This window comes from Epinephelus moara, chromosome 16 (assembly GCF_006386435.1).
Source record: "Epinephelus moara isolate mb chromosome 16, YSFRI_EMoa_1.0, whole genome shotgun sequence".
Lineage (NCBI taxonomy): Eukaryota > Metazoa > Chordata > Actinopteri > Perciformes > Serranidae > Epinephelus > Epinephelus moara.
The window spans coordinates 41,313,190-41,336,841 of NC_065521.1; the positions used below are offsets into that span (position 1 = coordinate 41,313,190).

Below are 23,652 nucleotides of genomic sequence, written 5' to 3' on the forward strand. Positions count from 1 at the left end.
TGTGCCATCATGGGGTTCTCCAGTGTGCCCATTAGGTGGCAGTAGAGTGATGCGATACAGAGTGAAGTTCTGGAGTATTGCTCTGTTGTAGTATTGATAATACATACTCTGTATCAGTAGCTTTTTTTTCCTTTTTGAAATGAGCATTTTCAAGTCCTCATCCTGAATCCAGGAAGTAGATGCCATTCGTAGAAAACATTAGTCTGCGTATCAAGGTCTCAGTTTCTAAAAGCCAAGTTGCTCTTCCAATAGATTTTTCAATAAAGTGCCTGTTTTGCTTGTGGCTATCTATTATTGTGGCCATTTTTACACTCCAGACTTCAGCACTTAGTATTTGCACAGAGTGAAGGCTGCACCTGAATAGGAGTCTCCCATGAACAGAATGACCATTGATTTCTCTCTCGTCCCTCAGCACTAATGGCTCTGCTGATGCAGACTCTGGCTCAGCACGGCCACAAATTTCGATGAAGTAGTTTGATGGACGACTCTTTGCCCGCACTGAAGTTTCACCTCACAGTTAGTTTGTGCTGCCAAAGGGGGACTGGTACTACTAGTAAACGAATCGAGGACCACACGCCTCTTGTTGCTGTAGTTTACATTTAACACGGTGTGACGTGTTTGATGAGCTTGTATATATTTTAACTGTTGACGCCTTTTATTCTGTTCCATTTAGTGTCTGAAAGAGGCAGAACATTCTCAATTTGTACATTTACTTGATGTGAAACTGTCAGTGGTAAAATGTAACTAAGTACTTTTACCACACTTAGTAATTTTACAGATACTTTTCGTGAGTTTTACCATTTTAATGCTTCTAATACTTTGCCATTTTTGAGGGCAGTACTGTATTTTTTACTACACTACTTATTACTGACAGTTACTAGTTGACTGCTAGTTACTTAGTAGATTAAAGGAATAGTTCAGCATTTTGTAAAAATACTCTTATTCACTTTCTTGTTCAAAGGTAGATGAGAACATTGACACCACTCTCACGTCTCTCTGTTATATTTGAAGCTGCAGCCTGGTTTTGTAAAACTGCAACTGGTTGTTTTTAAATTTGGGATTTAAATCAATGAGATAAAGCGTGTTAACTGCTGAGCTATAGAGGTGCTGGTAGGTTGATTTTGTTATAGAGGCTCTATACAAAATTCAGAATGTAGTTGTCTGCACATGGTTCTCATTGAGGTGGCGGAGCTGGCAGCTAACAGTGCTAACTCCATAACTAGCGCTAAACTGGCAACAGTGCTGAGAGAGCTAATGGCATTAACCAGGGGGGAATCAGAGGATAGGCGCTACGCTTCCATTACGACACTGTCCCGATATCAACAGTTACTGCTGTACTAGTCTCTATATACAGACTCTACATTCAGTGAATGTAGAGGAAGAAGAGCGGAAGAGCCCTGGTTTCTGGTTGTAGGCTGTTTGTAGTCCGTGTGATATTGACCAATCACGTCTGAGCTGGCTGCAGTTGTTGCCAGGTTAAACGGTCCGTGCGGTGAACTAACGAGGCAGAACATAATTGGCGTCACTGCAAACTCTGAATCCATCACAATGGTTCAGCATATTTACTTATATATAAATGGAAGTCGGAAACGGAAATCCGCCTCCTCCGCCCAAATCAAACCAGAATGCCAAAAAATCGGGGGTCTGCCCCCAGAGGCTGTATCGCCGTCTGCCGGAAGTCAGACGCCAAATACAGCCGATGGGTTCCGAGAATGCTGCTGTACAGACACAGTGCAAAGCAGCAGCAATGAGCTAGCTAGTGGGATACACACATGCGCTAACATGTACACTATGACAGACCAGCTCACCACAACAAACCACAGAGAAGCTCGTGTTATAACACACATAGAGGGAGTGTGACTTAATTCTCTGCTCAGGACGCCATTACCCCACTGTATCTTCACATAACAAATATTGGTATGTAGGGGTGGGAATCACTAGAGGATCCATGATACAATATAATCATGATACTTAAATCATGATCCGATATTATTGCAATTTTAAATGAGTATATTGCAGTATAAGTATTGCAATATATCGCACAATATATTGTGATATATGACCTTTTTTTCAATTTATGTCTCTAAAGGAAAACTGTCAACATGTGTTTAATCTAATAAGATAGTTTTCAGTCTGTTCATCTCACTTCAGACATTTTTTGTGGCAGCAAAATGTATGTAGTGAACTGAAAAAGCAACTGATTATATTATTATAGTAGGCTACCTAAAATTAATTTGTATTTGTAATATTGATCATTTACATGATAAAAAGCGATACTAAGCATTGTGTGCCGATACGATATTGCCACACAAATATATCGCGATACTATGCTGTATCGATTTTTCCCCCACCCCTTGTGCTTTGCTGCTATAGTGATACTCTTAATGTTGCACACAGAACTTTTGAGCACAGCCAGGCTTACTGTTTCCCCTATTTTCCAGGCTTTATGCTAAGCTAAGCTAACCATCTGCTTGCTGTAGCTTTTCAAATAGAAGCCATTTCTCAAAATGTCCATTTCTTTCGGATTTAACACACAAAAGAAATGATCTGTGCATAAAATAGGATGCATGTCGCAGATTATACGACCCCAAATATTGAAAGTAGGCAGAGTTAAAATGTTATATAAATACTGTTTATATGTATCAGCAATAGCAATCCAATAATATGTCATGCAAGGTGCCATTTTGCTGCCTAATTTTATTGTAAATATGTCTTGTCTATAATCATTTTTTACTTCAATACTTTTTTGAATGCAGGATTTTACCTTTGAATAGAGGATTTTTAAGTTATGGTGTTGCACTTTGACTCAGGCCTAAGTAAAATATTTGAGAAGTTCTTTCACCACTGAACTAAATGAAGAATGACTGCCGTATATCAGAACTCATAAATGTTGGATAATTAAGCATATCTCCTGTTAAGTCTGAAATTTAAAGGAGAAAAATGGGAGATCTAAGGTTTTAATTACTCCTTAAAGTCACAGTGGATAGTTTGTTTGCTCACAGGCAATTACCCAACAATCCCTCGAAAATTCAGGAACATAAAGTGAAAAGTGCAACCCATTCATTCATGTTTGGTGGGTCTGTGGCGTTGTCGCTACCTGCACTCAAGCTCACATTTACATGATAATCACAGCAGTGATCGGTGGTGTCAGCGGTGACCCTTTTTGAACATTGCGTGTGATTCCAGGAACCAAAGTCTTGTCGCCTGATCTTCAGGTGAAATTGCGAAAGAAAGAAAAAAAGGCTCCTGAGGTTCCATTATGTATGAAGATGAGCGTTATGTGGGAAAAGCAAGAAGTGCTCTCTGCTGTGTGTCTTTGATCTATTATCTAACAGACTTCCAGGCCCTAATCCTGAGCACCCTTCAGGAGGAGAGCCCATTTCTTCCCCACCCACCCCTCCTGATCCACGTGTGACATCATGGGGTGAGTTAAGTGCTTCTTGTATGGGCGACAACATCTTTAGAGCTTGTGAGGAGAGTCTGAAATGTTAGATCTGAAGTTATGTTGTGTACGTTTTGGAATATGAATGAATTTTAAAAGAAAAGTCTTTGAAACCTTTATTTGTTTGTAGTTAAAAGGTTTTTTTGTCAGAGAGGCAGCAGGAGCTTTTAACAGACCTCCTGATACTGTATGGCACTTCATCCCAGTTCCTTCCTTCCTGTGTTTGAGATGTCAGCCTTTGAATGGGGTCATAAACGTCTCCCCAAAAAGCAATTTCCACTCGCAGCTGCTTAAAGAAATCGTAAGTTGTGATGCATTCCTCCTGGACATAAACAGATCCAGAGAGGACCAGGTGATATCAGGACAAAAGCCAGTCAACACACAAGTGTAAGCAAAAAAAAGGACAGGTACTTTAAACAGTGTGAAAATGTCAAAGGGTCGCAAAATAAACTTTAATGAATTTAACATTACGCTTCGTCTCTTTCATCAGAGGTGCTTATAAATCGTTGAGACAGCCACTGAGTGCAAACTACAATCTGTCACTTCAACAATACATTTCTGACCTTTGCTTTGTTTGCACACAATTTGCTATCCCCATCAGCAAATGGCATTGAATGCTGTAATGAAATTAACTGATTGGCAAAGTATTGACATGGATTTGTTTTCTGATGCAGGCGTCTTCTCTCTGTGACACTATTGACATCTTAAGTGAGTTTTGATTCCTCAGTACACTGGAGGCTTTTATCTTGTCTCTGTTCTGCTCTTTGTCTGTGTGCTAGAAATAACGATAGAGCTAATTGATCAGCGTTTTACAGCCATGTAACAAAACACACTTTAATTTGCCTCTCTGAATGCAATGTGATTATTTGCTAAGACATTATTAGGCTATTGTCGTGGCGAATGGTGGAATCAATACCTTAACTTTGGGGTAAAATTTAGTTGTAGGAGCCTTTGTGGGTGGTTGTATTCCATTTTTAAATAAAATCATGCACAATTCAATCAATCAATTGATCCAGTCAGTTCAGTTTATTGTCATTTAGCCATACATCTCTGGTAAGGCAGAATTAGAGCATTCTCTGGGATCATGTTGCCCCAAAAATAAATACAAGAACACAACATTTATATGGAACAACTCAGTCTCTGAGTCTGTATCCCTAAGATGTATGGAGTTAAATTTAAAGATCCAGTGTGTAGGATTTGGGGGGATCTATTGGTAGAAATGGAATATAATATGATATGTATGTTTTGTTTAGTGTATAAAACATGTGAAAAATAGGAATCATTGTGTTTTCTCTACCTTAGAATGAGCCAGTTATATCTACACAGGGAGCAAGTCCTCGTCTACGGAGATCGCCTTGTTGCGCTAACATGTTACCGTAGCCCAGAACGGACAAATCAAACACTTGCTCCAGTTAGAGCCATTTCATCTGGATCTTAAAGGGATAGTGCACCCAACAGTTAAAATTCAGCCATTATGTACTCACCCATATGCCGAGGAAGGCTCAGGTGAAGTTTTAGAGTCCTCACATCCCTTGCGGAGATCCAAGGGGAGAGTGGGTAGCAACACAACTCCACCTAATGGAGGCTGACGGCGCCCCAGATTCAAACGTCAAAAAACACATAATTGAAACCACAAAATATCTCCATACTGCTCGTCCATAGTGATCCAAGTGTCCTGAAGCCCCGACATAAGAAGTTGTTTGGAAAAACATCATTTGAACTCTGTTTTTAGCCTCATTGTAGCCTGCAGCTCTAACTGCCCCTCTGTGCACTGTGCTCATGTGTGTGCACTTGCGTGCAAGACCAGCGAAAGCACGTGAACACACATGAAGGTGGTGCCCATGTCTCACGGTCTCGCGCAAGCGCACACACATGAGCACAGTACACAGAAGTAGTCAGAGCTACAGGCTACAATGAGGCTAAAAACAGAGTTCAAATGATGTTTTTCCAAACAACTTTTTATGTCGGGGCTTCAGGACACTTGGATCACTACGGACGAGCAGTATGGAGATATTTTGTGGTTTCAATTATGTGTTTTTCGATTAGGTGGAGTTGTGCTGCTACCCACTCTCCCCTTGGAGTTGTCTAAGAAAACAGGTGAGCACATATAAGCAGGTGCTACATTAATGGCCCATCTCTAGCATGCCAAACAGCATCAGAGAAACACTGATCTGAAACATGGAAGTGCTTTTTCAGTGTTTTAACCAGTTAAAATCCCCTGGGGTCTCTGTTTATTAAACAACGTGTAAAATTCATACTAAAAATGTACGTACGGACAAAAGCCAAAAACGGCGTGTGCCAAAAAATATTCCACAATTTCTACCACCTCACCATCTGCATCGGCAATTTCCCAACTCCAAAATGTTCGTAAGCATGGGTCAAAGTTTCTCCCATCATGTTTGTTTTAATAGATCAAAACTGTTTCATTGGAAGTAGTGAACGCCTCTTTCAAGCCTTGTTGTGCAGACGCAATGTTTGTAAATGAGACCCCAGGTCATTTTACTTTAGAGAGGAAGAGAACTCTGTGGGTAATTCGACTCACAGTAAATACTCTTGAATGTCTGGATCAGAAATAACCTTAGCACACATAGGCGAGCGGCCCGTCTGCGATGAGCCAAACAGCATAGAAGAAACAATGATTTATAACATGAAACTGCTTTATTTAGTGTTTTTACCCATTTAAATCACTTTGTCCATTTGTTTTAGAGAGGAAGAGACCTCTGTGGATAATTCGGCTCCCAGTAAAAATCTCCTGACTGTCTGGATCAGAAATAAGGTGAGCACACATAGCAGCACAGTCTGTGACGAGCCAAACAGCACAGAAGAAACACTGATTTGTAACATGAAACTGCTTAATTCCATGTTTTTTACAGTTTAAATCACCAGATCCAGTTATTTTGGAAAGGGGGAGACCTCTGTGAATAATTCGGCTCCTGGTAAAAACCTCCTGAACATCTGGATCTTATGTTATCGGAGAAAAAAGGTGAGCACACATTAGCAGGTGCTGAGCTAACAGCCCTTCTCTAACATGCCAAACAGCATCAGAGAAACACTGATTTGTAACATGGAAGTGCTTTATTCAGTGTTTTTACCTGTTTAAATCACCGGTTCGGTTTGTTTTGGAGAGGAAGAGACCTCTGTGGATAATTCAGCTCATGGTTACAACCTCCTAAATGTCTGGATCAGAAATAAGGTGAGCACACATAGCAAGCACTGGGTGAGCAGCCCGTCTGCAATGAGCCAAACATCATTAGAGAAACAGTGATTTGTAATGTGGAACTGCTTTATGCAGTGTTTTTACCGGTTTGAATCACCTGGTCCAATTGTTTTGGAGAGGGAGAGACCTCTGTGGATAATTCTGCTCCTGGTAAAAACCTCCTGAACAATGAACACTGAAGGAAATCTAACTGGGAGAAGTTTCAGCTGGTTGCAATCTGTAACCTTCCTCTGTAACCGTTCCTTTAAAACAGAGCAGAAAAAAACAATATAAAAACAACAACAGTGGGATGAAGTTGTTAAAAAAGCTGTTCAAAGAAAAGATATGCAAATTGATTTTAATGTGATTGTCTGCTACAAATCTACATATTAATTTCTCCTCACTCACCAGGATTTTTTATTCACGTTTCCTAAAAGCTTTGTCACCTTTCCTGTGGTATCCATTTGGTGTTTGAGTGTTCTGGGTGTTGTTTTGTCTATCTTGGGTTGTCAGGAAGCATTACCCTGACAGCCTCTTTTGTTGTTGTTTCTTTAAGATTGAAAGCAGCAGTTTAAACCCAGACCTCAGGGGGCAGAAAAATAAGTTGAATTTTGAGCCAATAGGCACGGCCGCAGCGAGAGCGCCAAAGCCCATAAAAGTCCCTTTAAACGGACAAAGGCCTGCTACAGTATCTCCTGCTCTCCACAACACACAGTCGGTGCCTTTTATAACAATGTCCTTTTATAACGATGTGGGTTTCACCATTTAGCAATGAGCTCTGAGTGTGATCTCGTGAATGCAAATAACCAGCTATCAGCTTTTGTGGTTCAGTAACAAAGACATTTAGCCATTGTTTCCCCCGCCCTGTTTCTGTGCCACTAACCCTAAACAAATGAGTGTTTGCATGGTTTTGACCGTGCACACGGTGCCACGAATTGAAGCCGGAACAATTGCTCGATTGTTTTCTTTTTATTCCATATTTTTGTGGGATGCAAGTTGGGAGCAGTGGCGTAAAGGTTAGATTGTGCATTTGGGTTCAGCTCTGCACAGATACAGGATTTTTTTTTTTTTTTTATGCTCAGTTTGTGACAGCCTCAGATGGTTCTCACTGGTCAGCATGTTGCTTTGTGTTTTCTCCATCCGCATTCTCATAGTTTGTAGAGCGGGACAGTCGGTTATTATGTGGCGTGACATTTGTTTTCATAGCTGACCTGCCATTATAGAGTGATTAGATTGTTCTTAAGCATCCATTAATCTGAGTTAGTTTGTGAAAGTAAAGCTGATGTAACAATGTAGATAAGTGGAGTTCTTTAGGATTGTGTGGACTTTTTATTTTACTTTCAGGCAAGCAGCTGATGGGATCCACAATTTAAACATTTAACTTATAAATGCATACTTATCTCAGCCAGTCCCCAGAGTTGGAACAGTATCCACAATAAACAAAGCTATTTACAATTTTAGAAATTCCTCTGGTTTCAACAGATGGCCATGAGCAAAAATATTTTCTTTGTTCACACATGCTTTATCCTAAGAAAACAAACATGATGGAAATCTGATCTTTACAGATACAAGCCATTGTTGTGTGTGTGTCTGTGTGTGTGTGTGTGTGTGCTTAAGTCTGTTTACCTTGCCTGCTTTCAAATGCGCACACATACCGTTGCTGCCAAATTCATTCTTATGCAATCTGAAAACTTTTTTTTTTTTTTTTTAAATCCCAGGTGGATATGGAGCAATTAGAAAAGCAGTGTGAGCGATATGGATTATTGTTGCTTCTCAAAAGATTAAGACTGCGCAGTTTTTTCCAGCATCTTTACAGGAAAGTCTTGTTATCGTATTTGTTTCCTGCGAATGCTGAATCACAAATATTTGGAGAGAATCGTTTCTCTCATGCAAATGGTCAAGAATTATTTTCATAACTGCTGCTTGTGTATCTTTGTCATCACTGGTGGTGATTCAGTACACCGGGGACTCAGACCCAGGAAATGTTCTTGTTTTTATTTTGATATGGGGTGGTGTTTCTCGGCAATGGAGAGGTGGGGAGAGGGGTGAGGAGATAAGATTAAAGCTGTGCTCTTTTAAGTGTCACAATTAGCATAACTGGTTTCAAAAGAAGTCACTTTTATTCTTTGTTGTTACCAGTTAAGAAGAAAATGTGCTGTCATCCATATTGGCGCCCTTTTTTTTCCAGCTTAAATGAAGTTCTCTCACTGCCACCATAATGTCCACCCAACCCCATGATCTCAGTCATAGCCTGTCCATATTTGCTGTTTGTTTGACCCCATAAGGGCACGAACCCTGGCTGATCCTTCATCTGAGGACAAAGCTTATGTTTGCTGTGACATCATAAATGCCTGTGCAGAGAAAACAATGGCTGATGAATTCAGCGGGAGTCGGGCACAGTGGACGGCGGAGACGTGGCCCGAAACTTCCAGTGTCATGGAAAGTTTTTAGACAAGGACCCACACCTTGGCCAAACATGCAGAGTGCTCCCAAAATGAGGGGAAGCTGCGAGTCAGAAGGGATCAGATTGCGTTTTTTTAGAGATAGTGTCAGGGAGGGGAGTGGGCACTGCCGGGATCATTGGGTTATAACACTAAATGTTTATATGAAGCTTTGTGACTGTTGGAGACAGTCAGAGATGGGGCTCTGCTCCTTGGGGAAGAAAGACGCTTTGTTTTTATAGGCTGCCTGGAATGTGTTGAGGACTGTGGACATCTGCTTTATTAGCATATGTGATTCCACCCCCAGCTATGAATCTGCTGGTGGTCTGATAATGTGTCTGATATCTGTAAATACAGACAGTGTGAATGACTTACACCCACCAGTGGGCTGTGGTTAAGAGTGATATTAGAAAATTTACATTTTTCCACCCGTGACAGAAACAGAGGAAATTGGCTTTGTTGAGTTCATGTTTGTCAATGCAAGAAGTTTTTGTTTTTTCAATTGCACCACACGGGGATTAGCACTATATGAATGTGTGGCACTGCAAAGTTTTAGTCTGGCTCTCCTGGAGCTTATTGGTGTGAAAATTCCTCAGAAGCATTCTCAGGTCATTACAGATGCATCCCACCCATGCACTCATACTGGTTCGTGGATTACCATTTTCTTTGTTAGGCTAATTGCATTATTGGGGCTTTTTTAAAATCAAGGAGGGGGTATGAGGGACTATGTATGAAAGCATCACTCAAGGCAGTCATTATAATATATATTGGGGGCCAAATTCAAATTCAACTATGCTCAATATACTGATAAAAATATAGCCTAAGTGAAAAAATGCTGTTCTCTAACAAGCAGCCATGCACCATAGTCTATCATATATAAACTACACAAATTGCATTTATTATTACTGCTGGTTCTAGTGGTATGGTTTGCTGCAGCTCTGCATGTGGTCTGTCCAAGTGGTGTTGCCATACCCCAGCAGAAGCTGTTGGAGAGCTGTGGTAAAGATAAAATTAGTGCCAAACATTGAACCTGTTTTATAACTTATAAATGTACTAAAAAGTGGAAAGCTAGAATGTAATAGAGTGCTGCAGGGATAGTGTTTATTAGTAGGCCAACAGGGAAGTTGAAATCATCCTGGTTCCCTCGACAAAAAGCCAGTGGGATTTTTTTTTACATTTGATTTTGGATTATTGCAGAAAATCGTTCTGTGGCAACAAAAAAAAATAGTTTATGATACTCAGATTTTGTCCTGGTTTATGTCTAAAATGGTCGTTGGATTCTTGGCTGGCAAACGGGTGAGGTTGGAATGAATAAAATAGAAAGGTGGGAAATGTTGTTATTATTATCATATTTCATTTATTTTTAATTTTGCTTTTATTTATTTGTTTGTTTTATTTCCTACATAGGAGCAAAACACACACTCATTTAGGGTGTTTTGCCTCTTTCTTTGTCGAGTGTGTCTCTTTTGGTTGTTTTCTGTCTCTTTGTGGTCGTGGGCCCCGACACTTTGGACCCCTGGGCCTGTGCCCTGTAGGCCCGTTCAGTAATCCATCCAGGCTTGTTAGCACCCGTCTTTTTTTAAGACTGGTAAATGATTGTGATCAATTTTGTAAAGTGTATGGAAATGATAGTTTTGTAAATGGTTATCTTCTCACATTGTTACACTAAATTCCCTCTAAATATGCTAACTAGCGACCAGCCCATACATGCTGAGCATATTCCACTTGCTGGCTTTGCGTAAAGTTAAGATCCATGAACTTATTGTTGTATAGAGTGTTGCAGTGATGAGTCTTAAAACCCAATAGAGTTAGCGGATCCCGTGTCTAAAAGTAAGTCTTGTGGTTAACACAAGCTTTAGAGACTTTCATGTTTTGTTCTACGGCACAAAATACGTCACTCGAGAATTTTGGAGCTTTTAGGTGTCATGACCATATGACACGTGGCTAAATGAGACATCAGAGCATCATCATGCCAAATATGGCTCTACAGCCTTGATGTGGTGGAGACGTTGAAGTCATGGAACTGTAGTGTAGTTAGTTTATAGCCTAACAATAGCTTTTTACTTCTGGTGATTGCATTTACACTTTAAGAATCTATTATGTTCTCTTATGAAGATTATCTTGCCGAACAAGACATGTAAGTATCACAGAATTTATCACAAAAAAATAATCCAATGTAAAATGGCTTTTTGCAGAGGTGATGCTAACTTCTGTGTTGGCCTTCAAGTGAATGTCAACCCTGCAGCTCTATATTGGCACCCCCCCTCTTAAAAGACATCACCCTTGTTCCTGATCAACCCACAACACCCAGCCTCGGGTGCTTCTTGTTATCACAACTTCATGCCAGATAATTAATTAGTTTATGAATGATGCAGCATTTTTCCAAAAGCCCACTGATAAAGATCACATGACAGAGTCCCCTCAGACAGATATCATCTATTAAAGTGACCAGGCCTGTGTAACCTAACACCTCTTAGGGAATGCACTCAATCAAGCCTATTGTTTCTGCTCACATACAGTTCCCTGTGTGAGATAAGTCTGGCCTGGCCACAAAGATAACAACAGCGCCTTAAGAACACGGATGAGACGTTCACTGTCAACACCTTCAGTTTGTGAAGTTCCTGCTCTTAATGTGCGAGTTCAGCTCAGTCCAGCAGTGGTGGACATCTGAGTGCAGGAAAATGCCCCTGATTAACAATGTATATGGAGAGTTATATTACTGCGGTGACTCTCTGGTAAGCCATTCGTTCTAATATCACATTATCCCCAACTAATATTCAGACTATTAGTCAGGATGTAATGAGGTGAGCCGGTGCCTGTGGTGTGATTCACGCAGCAATTTGATGAGGGCAGCTTCTGAATAGCCTGCATAAATATTATGGCACGGAGGATGTGAGTCAGGACAGAGAGAATCCAGTTCATTGGGCCATTATTGGAGTTGAAAGGAAGGAGAGGAAGTTGGTTTGAAGATGTGTCACCAGCAGATCTTTCTGTTTTAGGAAGGGGGTGGGCTGTGCACGGCTCAGGAATGTGACAAAAAAAACTGGGTGTTGGGAGGGTTTTCATAAATACGACTAACTTGTCTAACTAGTGACCAGGCTCTGTGTGTCGGGTGCTTTTGAACAGTAAATCCAAAAATATGCAACACACAAATATTGCCTGTAATTTCACGTGTTTAACTTCATATTTTGCATCATCGCAGTTGAATGGAACATGAAGCCTGTTGCTCAAGACTTAAATATGCATGTCCACAACAACAGGTTTCAGAGATCAGAGCAACAGGTAAATCAGAAACTGCCTCTTTCTGTCATCGGCTCGTCTCGCTCATTTAATTCCAAGCCTGTTGACTGCATCTGCATTCCTGCTAAAAGCTCATTTGAGGCAGTTGTCCTGCTCAGACACTCATCGCCATCGGTGGGAGGCTGATATATCCATCTGCGCCTGCGAAGGGGCGCTAATCCTTGACAACTGTGCCCCTCTGGCACCATATCCGTTGCACTGCTGGCTGTGTGATACAATAGACTCCCCTCCTTTGTCCTTGAAATTGTTTTAATTGGCCCCGCGGCGGGGGTTGGGGTTGCAAACATAAGACTGACTCAGTGGGATTGACAAAATCACAGGAGCATGATACTGCAGGCTCGGAGATGACAGACACGTGTTGGAAGCAGACCATCTGTAATAAAAGTGACAGATTTAGAATCGGCACAGGCTTTTAAATCACAATGAAAATAAATACAGCTATTTAAACGAACATAAAGGTGTTGAAAACATGTTTCAGTGGCAGCTTATGCCATGAGAATGTAATTATCCTGAACTTTTAACATAGTAGGGGATGTTAACACTTTATAAATACACCTGTAGTATGTTTCTTGTGGGGTTAAACATCTGGTGAGGAATTTAAATGGACAGTTATGAATATTTCTCAAGTGGAAAAACCTGCTGCAAAACACAAAACTTGACAAAGACCCAAAACAAATTTCCCCAAACATCACTTGCAGCGCTTATTGCAAAACCTGTTATGCATGATGGCTTATAACTCACATAGGTGAGTGTGTGTGTGTGAACATGCACATGTAGCCTCTGCTAAGCCACAGCCACATGCATTCGCCTGTCCCCAGCACCAAACTTGCAGCATGGACAGTTTGGACCTCCCAGCAGCCGTGCCAACAACAAGAGGTGACAAGAAGAAGCCTTAACGTGATCCAAGAGGATCCTGTGACCTCTAGAACACCACTTTAATCCAATATCCATGTCTGCTGTGAGGGTCACCTTCTTTTGGGAAGTCAATTCAAGGAATCTCTGTGGAATGCCAGTAGCAGCACCGGCTCTTGATACGGGGGAGGAGCAGCTGTAATTCAGAGCAATGGTTGTCAGACAGCAAAACTCTCTATGGGTGGAACATGGAAGCAAAAAAAACTTAGTTTGGCCTTTTATGTAAATGCAAATACCCCCTTCCAAATTCTCCCAAGTCAAACACACCCATCCCCCTCGACTTCTCCTCCTCCTCCTCCTCCTCTCCCTGCCCCATGGGAGGAGGGGTGGTGGAGAAACAGAGAGAGATCCCAAACCATCTGAATCCCTTTTAACTAAGTGGCCAGAGAGGAGTAAGGGCAATTATTCCACCATGATGCATTCCTTTTCAAAAGAGGACACCATCACTGTTCAACACATGGAATGCAAGCTGTGTTATGGGCACTGAAGGCATGTCACATCCTCCGAAAAACGCTCGAGCCGCACATCAGAAACAGCAAAACAGGTGCTCACAAAGGCATTAAGTGCTGCATGCACAGTGGGGAACAAAATATGTGAGGGGGGAAACTGCTTACATGTAAATGCTTTTACAATATGCTCAGTGTGGTTATTTAGTCTACGCACAGGCGAGTGGGTGTGTGCTGGAGTGAAAATCAAAATTATGGCATAATCTGCAAATTAACATGCAGGAATTTTAAAATCAGCCAAACTCTGATTTTGCTGTTTGCACCCACAAACTAATTTACTCGATGTATTCAGTCATAATCACAGCATAATTTGATTCTTGGTCTACATGTGAAGAAGCAGAAGGCTTTAAATGTGGGCAACACAAGCCTGTTTGCAGTATTTTGCAATAGCTGAACAAAATTGTGTTCCTGAGATTTGATTGTCTGTCACTTCTGTTGTGTAGCTCAGTTTCCTGCCACTGTAAACACAGGCTTAATGATGAAAAATACAGCTGTGGGACTTTTGAATGGAGAGGCCGACAATTAACAAAGATTAATAACAGCGTGTTGTAATGAAGCCCCTCCTCGCTCCGGGTCCCTGAGGCAGAACTTCTTTGAGAGAAAAAAAAAAGTGTTTGTTTATTTTCACCATTCATAGTCATGCTGATTATAAGAAACTGGAGACGTTGCATTCTTGTCCGCTTGGAATTTAAAGTGTTTCTGCCCCCCCAGTCACCTTTCAACATCAGTTCATTGAAAATGGAACAAGAGAGGGTGTGTTGGTTTTTATAAGACAAAATGATAAACACATTGTTTGTTTTTTTCCAGTATAAAATCAATACTTTCTACTAGTTAGCACTTTTAATTCTGCGTATCTTTAATTTTTCAAATTGCCATTCTTACACTGCACGACTGCCTTTAAAAGGAAATATTACACGCTTTATTCTGATCAAAGATTTCAGGCTTGTGTAGCCTCACCACCCCCCCATACCCCCACCTGTAGCTTGTGCAGTATTGATTGCTCCTGCGAGGTTCACTTCCTCAGTGGTGTTTAATGGAGCTCATCGTCCCCGACCAATTCTCTCACCATTTCCTCTGAAACTGGACACTTGTGCCCATGTTTCATCCCAACAGCACCTTCCTTAGGAAGCGACTGGAGCATGGAGCGAGAGCTTTAACACTTCTTTTAAAAAGACAATGAGCGCAAGACAAATTTGCAGCGGAGCAGCTGTGTGGTGGAAAAAACGCTCGCCTTTGTCCAGTCCTTCCCACAGTGGCATAGGGGCTGTCATATGCTGAGCATTTGTTTGACTGTTTTAGATGGGTTTTTGAATGCATGTGGGGTGGAACCAAACACATTCTCATGTGTGTGAAAGTCACAGGGTATAAAGACAGATTGCTCAACTTCTGTTCTCCCACCTCATCTGTGATATAACTCCAGTCTGTTTTGGAGGAGTCAGCTGGGTGGTGGTGTTTGACACCAGTATTCAGATGTTTCTCTTATGTTTAGCACCTGTGTTTTTTACCGACAATCAAATATGTTGAGAAGGAAATAATTTGACATTTTGAGAAATACACTTATTTGTTTTCTTGCCAAAAGTTAGATGAAAAATAGCTACTGTTTTCATGTTTTTACGGTAAATATGAACCTACCATGAGCAGCTGGTTAGCTTAGCTTAGCATAAATTCAGGAAACAGGGAAGCAGTTAGCATGGCTCTGTCCAAAGAAAACAAATTCTGCCCAAAAATCACCTCTAAATCTCATTTATAAACATATTATATCTTGTTGTACCTGTGGACACAGTCAGGATGGTTGTTTCCTTGTTTCCAGTCTCTGTGCTAAGCTAAGCTGTTGTGTTAAAGGAGCTTGATATGATATTCAGAGCAAATTGATTCACAGGTTGTCTGCACATGGCTCTCAACATGGAGTCAGCTGGGACTTCGTATTTGAAATACATTTTCAGATGTTCTTCTCATATTGTGCCCCTATGTTTTTGGGTTGTTGTTTTTTTTACTGGCAGTCAAATATGTTGATAAAGAAATTATTTGGAATTTTGAGAAATATGCTTATTTGTTTTCTTGACAAAAATTAGATGAAAAATTGCACCATTTTCATGTTAATATGGTAAATACGTACGTACTGTAAGCAGATGGTTAGCTTAGCTTAGCATAAAGGCTATGACAGGGAAGCAATTAGCACGGCTGCGTCCAAAGACAATGAATTCTGTCAAAATGACCTCTAACGCTCATTTATTAACATGCTGTATCTTGTTGTAGCTTTGGGCAGCATTAGGCTAGCTGTGTCCCTGTTTCCAGTCTCTGTGCCAAGCTAAGTTACTGTGTTAGAGGCCGCACACATGCCGTGTCTTTAACCACCTGAAAAACGCAAGGTCCGGCAGCAGGGCGGCATGTGTCGGGCCCTTAAAGGAGCTCCATTCAATATTCAGAGTGTATCTGTGATACACGTTGTCTGCACATGGCTCTCAACATGGAGGTGGCTTAGCTAGCTCTAGCGGCTAATAATGCTAACAGCACGGACATTGCTAACAACAGAAACAGTGCTAACATTTTTAACAAGGGGGGAACCAACGGGTGGGCGCTACACTTTCACGACAAGGCTGTCATGATATAAATGGCAACCACCATATGACTGCGGTGTAGATCGGTGATGATTAGCTGGCTGGTAGGACCAGAACCCCTAACCCAAACCCACATGCACATGCGGCGAGACCATCTACCACACCACAACAACATATCTTCATTCTGTTCGTATGTTAATTTAGGATTAAGCCCCCAGGGATGGAGTTGTCATGTTAGGTACTAAACGTAAAGTTTTGTAGGTTAGATTTGGGAAAAGAAACATGGTTAGGCGTCGCTACATTATATACTTAAAGTTAAGTTGGTTGCCTAACGAAAAGTTTTGTACTCAACGTAAAGTTACATAGGTTAGGTCTAGGAAAAGAACATGGTAATGACATACGTTACAATAACTCAAATTTCACACAGGACACAAACATCAGTCTCCTGGGGGAAGTTCTCTGTTTGCTTGACCCACCCCAGCCTCACTCCATATATAGACTTTTGCTCTTTATACTACTTCCTTCTGTCTCTGGTCAGCGCTTTTGTTAGATGGTTGCAGCCCGCCCAATTACTTGGGTTATAGACGAATTCTGGTGCACTACGTTTTTTTGATTACAACACACACAGCAGCAGCATGACTTCATTTTCTGCTCCAGACACTATTCCTCCACTAAATCTTTACATAGCACATAGTAATTTGCCGTGGTATTATTGCTCTGAATATCACAAAGAGCTCCTTAGCAGTCAGATTTACCGCAGACACAGGAGTGGTTCAATCTTCTGATCTAACTCAATGAGCGTTATTCCAAATATGTCATGCGTTTAGGAGAGAAGACATTCGTCAGAAATGTCTGTACTTTGCATCTCTGTACTGAACTTCACGGTGTCTGTGTCGTGTTAGCAGGCAGATTCTACGCGCTGACACTCAGACAGCAGTCAGCTAAATGAGTCTGTGTGATAAGTCCAGCCCGAGCCTTTCATCCTCTGGACGTTCGGACAGAGACACAGACAGGTCAGGGTTAATGACGGGCTGTCATTGCACCTTTAATGTACTACGTGTTGAGTAACGGGTGTTTATGGGTAATAGTTTAGGAAAGAAAAATGTCAAATCTGACACACAAAAGGATTTTGATCATCAAATATTGATTAAAGCTGTAGATGTATTCTTACTGGTTGAGTGTAAGATTGATTTTTGATTAATAATGGATTTATCTTCCATCATGCACAACAAAGGTGAGCTTATATTCCATATCAGTAACACCTCCCCTCCCCCCACAAAGAAACTATCAACATTTCCTTCCGATCAGTCCGACTGTAATGGAATACTTGTTAAAAACCGAAGAATGCGCTTTAATTTGTCAAGGGGATCTGAGCTGACAACTTTAGTAAAGTCCACTATAACAACCTTCCAGGGCCCCTGACCTAGGGAGGGAGTGACCCCTGACCTTATTTGGGCCTCTTTTATGAGGACTTTTTTTTTTTGGCTCCGGCCAGATGGCTAAACTATCAAAGGGTTTTTTTATGAGAAAAATCTGCAGGCAAGAGCGGAGTAGTATATTTATCTCATTGTGTGCAGGGTGAAGCTTCTGTTACTTCCGTCTAGGTGGGTCGAGAAAGAATCGGATACACAACGGGGTGTGTGTGTGTGTGTGAGTGTGTGTGTGGGTGTGTGTGTGGGTGCCAGCCTGCTCACCAACATCTGAAGTGTTGTCAGTTGGCCCCTTTTTCATAAATAATATCAGCTCGGTCTTAAATTCTCAAGCGAGGGAGTGTTTGTGTTTAACCTCGGTACTTTAGTTCCATATTCATGCTCACTACATCGATTTCTACACTGTGATATAATGAAAAAAGTTAATTGGATTATTTTTTCTCAAATTGAAAAACAGGTTTCCATTATCAATGCTAACAGCAGCAGCACACAGGAAGAAAAAATCAATTTTATATCTCTGCAACGCAAAAGCAATCACACTATAGAGTTGCATAAATAGTGTGTTGAATAAGGTTGCTACTCTTTTTTTTTTTACAAACAAGCCCTGTCCATTTTTTTTTTACAGGTAATATAAAACCAGTGTATGAAAAGATTTTATAAATGCTACCCTGAAACCGATGTGACAGTTGCCTGAGATCACAGATGAGCGCAAATCAGTGGAATTTGCGTGTTTGAGAAAAGGGAAGAGTTGTGTGTCCCAGGGTCACTATAACTCGCTCTGCTCACATCACTCATGTGGCGTCTTTATGAGCGATGGGCTGTTTTGTTGGATTAGGTTTCTGGGGAAGCATTTAGGGCCGGGGCCTGTTTGCAGAGCAACACGGGAACGGATTTTCGAAGATCCCAGTAAATGTTTAAAATGACATTTAATCCGGTGCACATGTTTGTGTGTGTGTCTGCATGAATCTGACTTTGTGAATGATAGAAATATTGCTATATTTGTGTAGTGGTGAAAGCCCCGCTCAGCAGGAAGTGGTTGCCTTCTTATGCACACATGAATAGCCACACAGCTGCTGTAAGCATTACCTGTTTGTTGTTCTCTGCAGACACCAAATCAGCTGCTCCCTCTGAGCCTACTCATCATATGTCTTTTGACCTCTGTATGAACAGGAGCGAGATAATTTCCAGACATGAATTCCACATGAGCGCAAAGTGGATACACAGGAGTTTCAACGTCAGTGCAGTAATGTATGTAAAAACTCAAAAGAACTTTGTCCTTTTGGACATAAAGTACTCCAAAATATGTCAATATAACGTCAAAATTTAGTATGTTTTGGTATTTATGACCTTCCAAAATGATTCCCAGAGACACCGATCAGTCATTTATGAACACATGTAGCTTTTAAAATAGTATCCGACCCTTCATAACTGGGGTAACCCAAGCTGTCGCCGGCCCCGGTTGTTTTAATGTGGCCATTCCTTCTCCTGATTGCGCTCAGGGGTCGAGCAAGATCTGAAGTCACTGGAAGCAGTTAAAATAATAGGAGCTGACCATGTGTTTGAGGTTATAAGAAGGGGAGGGACTTCCACCCCCCCTTTACACAGAAACAAAACAGCCGCAGCAGAGACGGCTGCAGTTGAACTCTGACGTTATTAGAACCGGGAGAATATGTGATGATATAACATCAGTTATGAGGGTTTTCATCAGGCGTAGCTTCAGATCTCTGAGTGATTTTGTGAACTGTTTTGATTTTATTCTCGCCTTTGGTGTTAATTTCCATCATTAACAACACATTAAGCTTCAATATTTAATCGCTAACTTAGATATTAATGTGTGTTTTTATCAGTAGACCTCAAAAGGTTATTTTACATTCTGATGCAGGATTGAAAATCTGAGCTAAATAAGATCTGACAAACTGAAGCAAAGCAAACTGGGCAAGGTTTGTAAAAACTCAGAAATTAGGCAATTTAAAAGTCTTGAAAATCAATAACCACTGAATTGGTGATTCATGTTGTGGTGTGTACACTTCCTAAAGTCTGTTATGTACACACGGCCTGTTTACTTTCCCCAGCAGGGCAACGGCTCAGCACATGTACATTCACATGCACACACTCGTCTGCTCTCAAAAATACTCACCCACGCACATGTACTTCCACTCCACATAACTGTCCCCGCCCAGTTTCATTCACAAAGAGAAGCGTGGTGACGGGGGCGGGGTTTTAAAGCTCACCCAAAATGTGTGTGAGTCATTGAGGGAGCACACACAGAAACGGACATCTGCTGTGTGCTGCAGAGAGTGAACATTCAATAACCCCTGAACTAAAAATGTTTATCATGAAGATGTGTACCGGTTTGCTTCCAATCTGTGTGTTTGGGTGTTTTTGCTTTTGACTTCAAAGTTTGATTTGTGTGTTTTGCAGATGATCTAGAACCAGAATTATGAGGGAGATCCTTCACCTTTTTTTCTTCCTTTCTTCTCCACTGTTAAATCCTCCTAAAGTTCACAACACAAAGACCCCTGAGCGCTGGCCAGCCCACCCTGCAGATGGCCAGAGGATCAGAGGCTGTCAGCACGCTTAAACGAGCCAAGAGTCGAGGCTTCAGCCCTGCGGGGGAGGACGGAGCATGAATGGGGTATTTCCACCAACCTCTATAGCCCCCCACTGGGCATTTGTAAAATGATTTGTGGCAAATTTGTTTAATCAATATGGATGTGGGGGTTTGGATACCCTCCTCGGACACAAGTCTTTCTCTGACCTCTTTTTTTTCCTTCCCCCTGCCTGTAAGTGCATCATGATGTATTAGGTAAGCTCAGGGTTAAGTCAGGTTTTTGTTTGTATGTGTGTGAGTACAAAACCAAGTGGATGCATACCCGGGAGGAAAGTTAGTGATCAGGAGAGGGCTCGCCAAACAGCACAGGGATTCAAACAAGTAATACAAGTTTGGACACTTCACAACAAAGACCTCTTTACAATGTGTATTGCATGTGTGTGTCCTTGAAGAGGAATCACTCCTTTTGATCTTTCTGGTGTATTTTTTGTCTCCATTAAAAGTTTTTTTGGGAGTTTTCCTCTGAATCGAGGGTCTTGAGATAAAGGCTGTCACGTGCTCCGCTTGTTTTGAAGCCCTTTCATTTGCATTTTGGGCTAAACAATTAAAATTAACTTTAAAATCTATGATTCTCTTTTTGGGTACTTGATGTCACATTTCTCTGTGTAATATCACCAGCCTTCCATGATGTAAAAGCCGAGACACACCAAACTGACTGACTAATCACTAGTGGTGATGTCGGCCTAAGATCAACCGTCAAGGGGTTGAAATCCTTTTCTCCCTCCAGGCAAGGAAACCCTTGATTTTGGCAACCGCTTTACATTTATTGGATGACAGTGATGTGCTTTTTATGAACGCACCTGACCAGTTCCTACAGAAACTTGAGACTGTTTACCAATGTGCTTTACATCTTATTACTGGCTGTGGAAACTGTAGCCCTCTCTGTACGTCCTCCGACTTTCGCATTGGTTGGTTTTTAAATAAAAAGCTCTGTTTGGGATGGTCCTTTTATATCTTTGTACATTTGTAAAAGCCAAAAAAGCCCCTTCTTTGAATAACTTACAGAGATCCTGAAATTGTCTGAGCTGATAACTAAGAGGGAATTTAAGTCAGTTCTTAAGGGTTGAGAAAATAGCGCTGTTGGTCAGTGTGATTGGTATTCAAATTTGAACTGAACTCATTTTAGAAAATAAAACGTGTATGAATTTAACTGTTTTTGTGTTGCATTTTAACTGGATGTTGTGCTTGCTCATTTGTGGCGTGTGATTGTTTAACTTGTCTGCTTGTATTTATTGTTGTAACGATGTTTGAGCTGCCCTCCTGGCCAGGTCGCTCTTGAAAAAGAGATTTTAAAGTTCAACAAGACTTTTATCTGCTTAAATAATGGATATATATATATGTAGGCCTACCGTTGCGTGACCCAGTGTCACCTGTGTCTTAGCTAAAAAGTTGCACTGAACTCACCGCAATGATAACAGCCAACAGCCAGCTAGCACGTACATTCTCCACCTGTATGAGAGGAAATATCTCTTAATACCAGCAGGTGGCATTAGCCTGTAATCGTCATTCAAAACGACAGGATGGATTCAAGATGCTAGTTAGCCAGTTAGCACATTAACAACACAACCAGATGCTGAAAGAACTAATTATATTTACTGTGCCCCAGTGAACAATAATACAATTACGAACCTTGTTTCTATGTCATGCCCTCTTGACTTAAATCATTTGTTTACTTTCCTCACTTCCATTTCTTATTTTGTGTGCAGAGCTGAACTTCCAATCAGAGTGATTTCATTCACCGATGGGCTTCACCATCTCTGACGCCAATTTAACATGCTGAATCAGCTGGGGAAAAAAACGGATATACTCTGATATACTCAAAAAACACCTCAGAGGAGTTGATATTTGCATATTTAGAACTATTCTGGCAGAATTTAGCATGATGGTTAATTTCATTACTTCCCTGATTTTGTTTTGGGTACCATAGTTGCTAAATCTATGTAGATATGCAAGAAATGGGATTCAAATCAACATCCACAACCCCTGCTTTATTGTGTCCTCCTCTTTTCAAACCAAAGTTACACTCCTGGATATTATCAACAAATTTCAAGATTCTCTCCGACAACATTTGCGATGTCAAGTTGGGGGGAAATACTGTAAAAAATGACACACTTGTGTGAGTGTGTTCGGTACACTTGTTCTCACTAAGAAGCTTAAATCCTTCCTCCGTCATGTAGGGAAGCAACAGTGGCCTCTTTTCTTCAGTGTGCACGGTGGCTTTACAGACAGGCAGGTGGCTTCAATCCAATTCTACCATGGCTGCTGTCCATGAGGAATCAAAGGACAAAAGGCACTATAGGGGTTTCTCCTTTTTGTCCAGCTTGTGATTTACAGTTGTGCCTCCCATAAAGTAAACCACCTCCTCTCTCTCACACCCAGGCTTGCTCATTTTTGTCTCGTCGGAGAGGAGAGGGGTTGCTGTGGTCTTTGCATCCAGTGGATTTATTGTTTCAGTTAAGTTTCGTGCAGAAAATGAGAAAATTCGGCATCAGCTTTAAAGGGTAAAGGTTTCGTTTTAACCTTTGGGGGTGACACATGAAGCAGAGGGGTTGGAAGTCCTCTGCTAGAAAATTCTGAGCGTCAAACAGTTTATTTCTAGCATTTTAGTGATTTTTAACACACCAAATCTGTGCAGAAATTGAGAAAAGTCAGCATCAGCTCTGAAGGGTAAAGGTTTCATCTCAACACTGGGGGCGACACATATGAAATGGAGGGGTTGGAGGAGCTCAGCTAAAAAAGTTAAGTGTCAAACACTAAATTTTCTGAGTTCTAGTGGGGTTTTTTGCACCAAATTTGTGCAGAAAATGAGAAAAGTCAGCATCAAATTTAAAGTGTAAAGGTTTCATTTCAGCACTGGGAATGACACATGAAACAGGGACCTTAAGGGTCCTTTGCTAGAGAATTTTGGGTGACAAACACTTAATTTTTGGCATTCTTGTGATTTTTTAATGCACCAAATTTGTGCAGAAATTGAGAAAAGTCAGCATCAGCTCTGAAGGGTAAAGGTTTCATCTCAACACTGGGGGCGACACATATGAAATGGAGGGGTTGGAGGAGCTCAGCTAAAAAATGTTAAGTGTCAAACACTAAATTTTCTGAGTTCTAGTGGGGGTTTTTTGCACCAAATTTGTGCAGAAAATGAGAAAAGTCAGCATTAAATTTAAAGGGTAAAGGTTTCATTTCAGCACTGAGGGTCACACATATTAAAAAGGGACACTGGTGGTCCTCTGCTAGAAAATTTTGAGCGTCAAACACT

The 23,652-nt window shown here is 41.1% G+C and overlaps 1 long non-coding RNA gene across 1 annotated transcript; it reads left to right on the top strand.

Annotated features, from left to right (window-relative positions):
* Positions 1–1,526: 1,526 nt before the first annotated feature.
* Positions 1,527–22,341, top strand: LOC126403518 (uncharacterized). Its single transcript, XR_007571320.1, has 4 exons — positions 1,527–3,424; positions 6,149–6,218; positions 6,316–6,425; positions 20,287–22,341. It is a non-coding gene; the product is annotated as an uncharacterized LOC126403518 (long non-coding RNA).
* Positions 22,342–23,652: the final 1,311 nt, after the last annotated feature.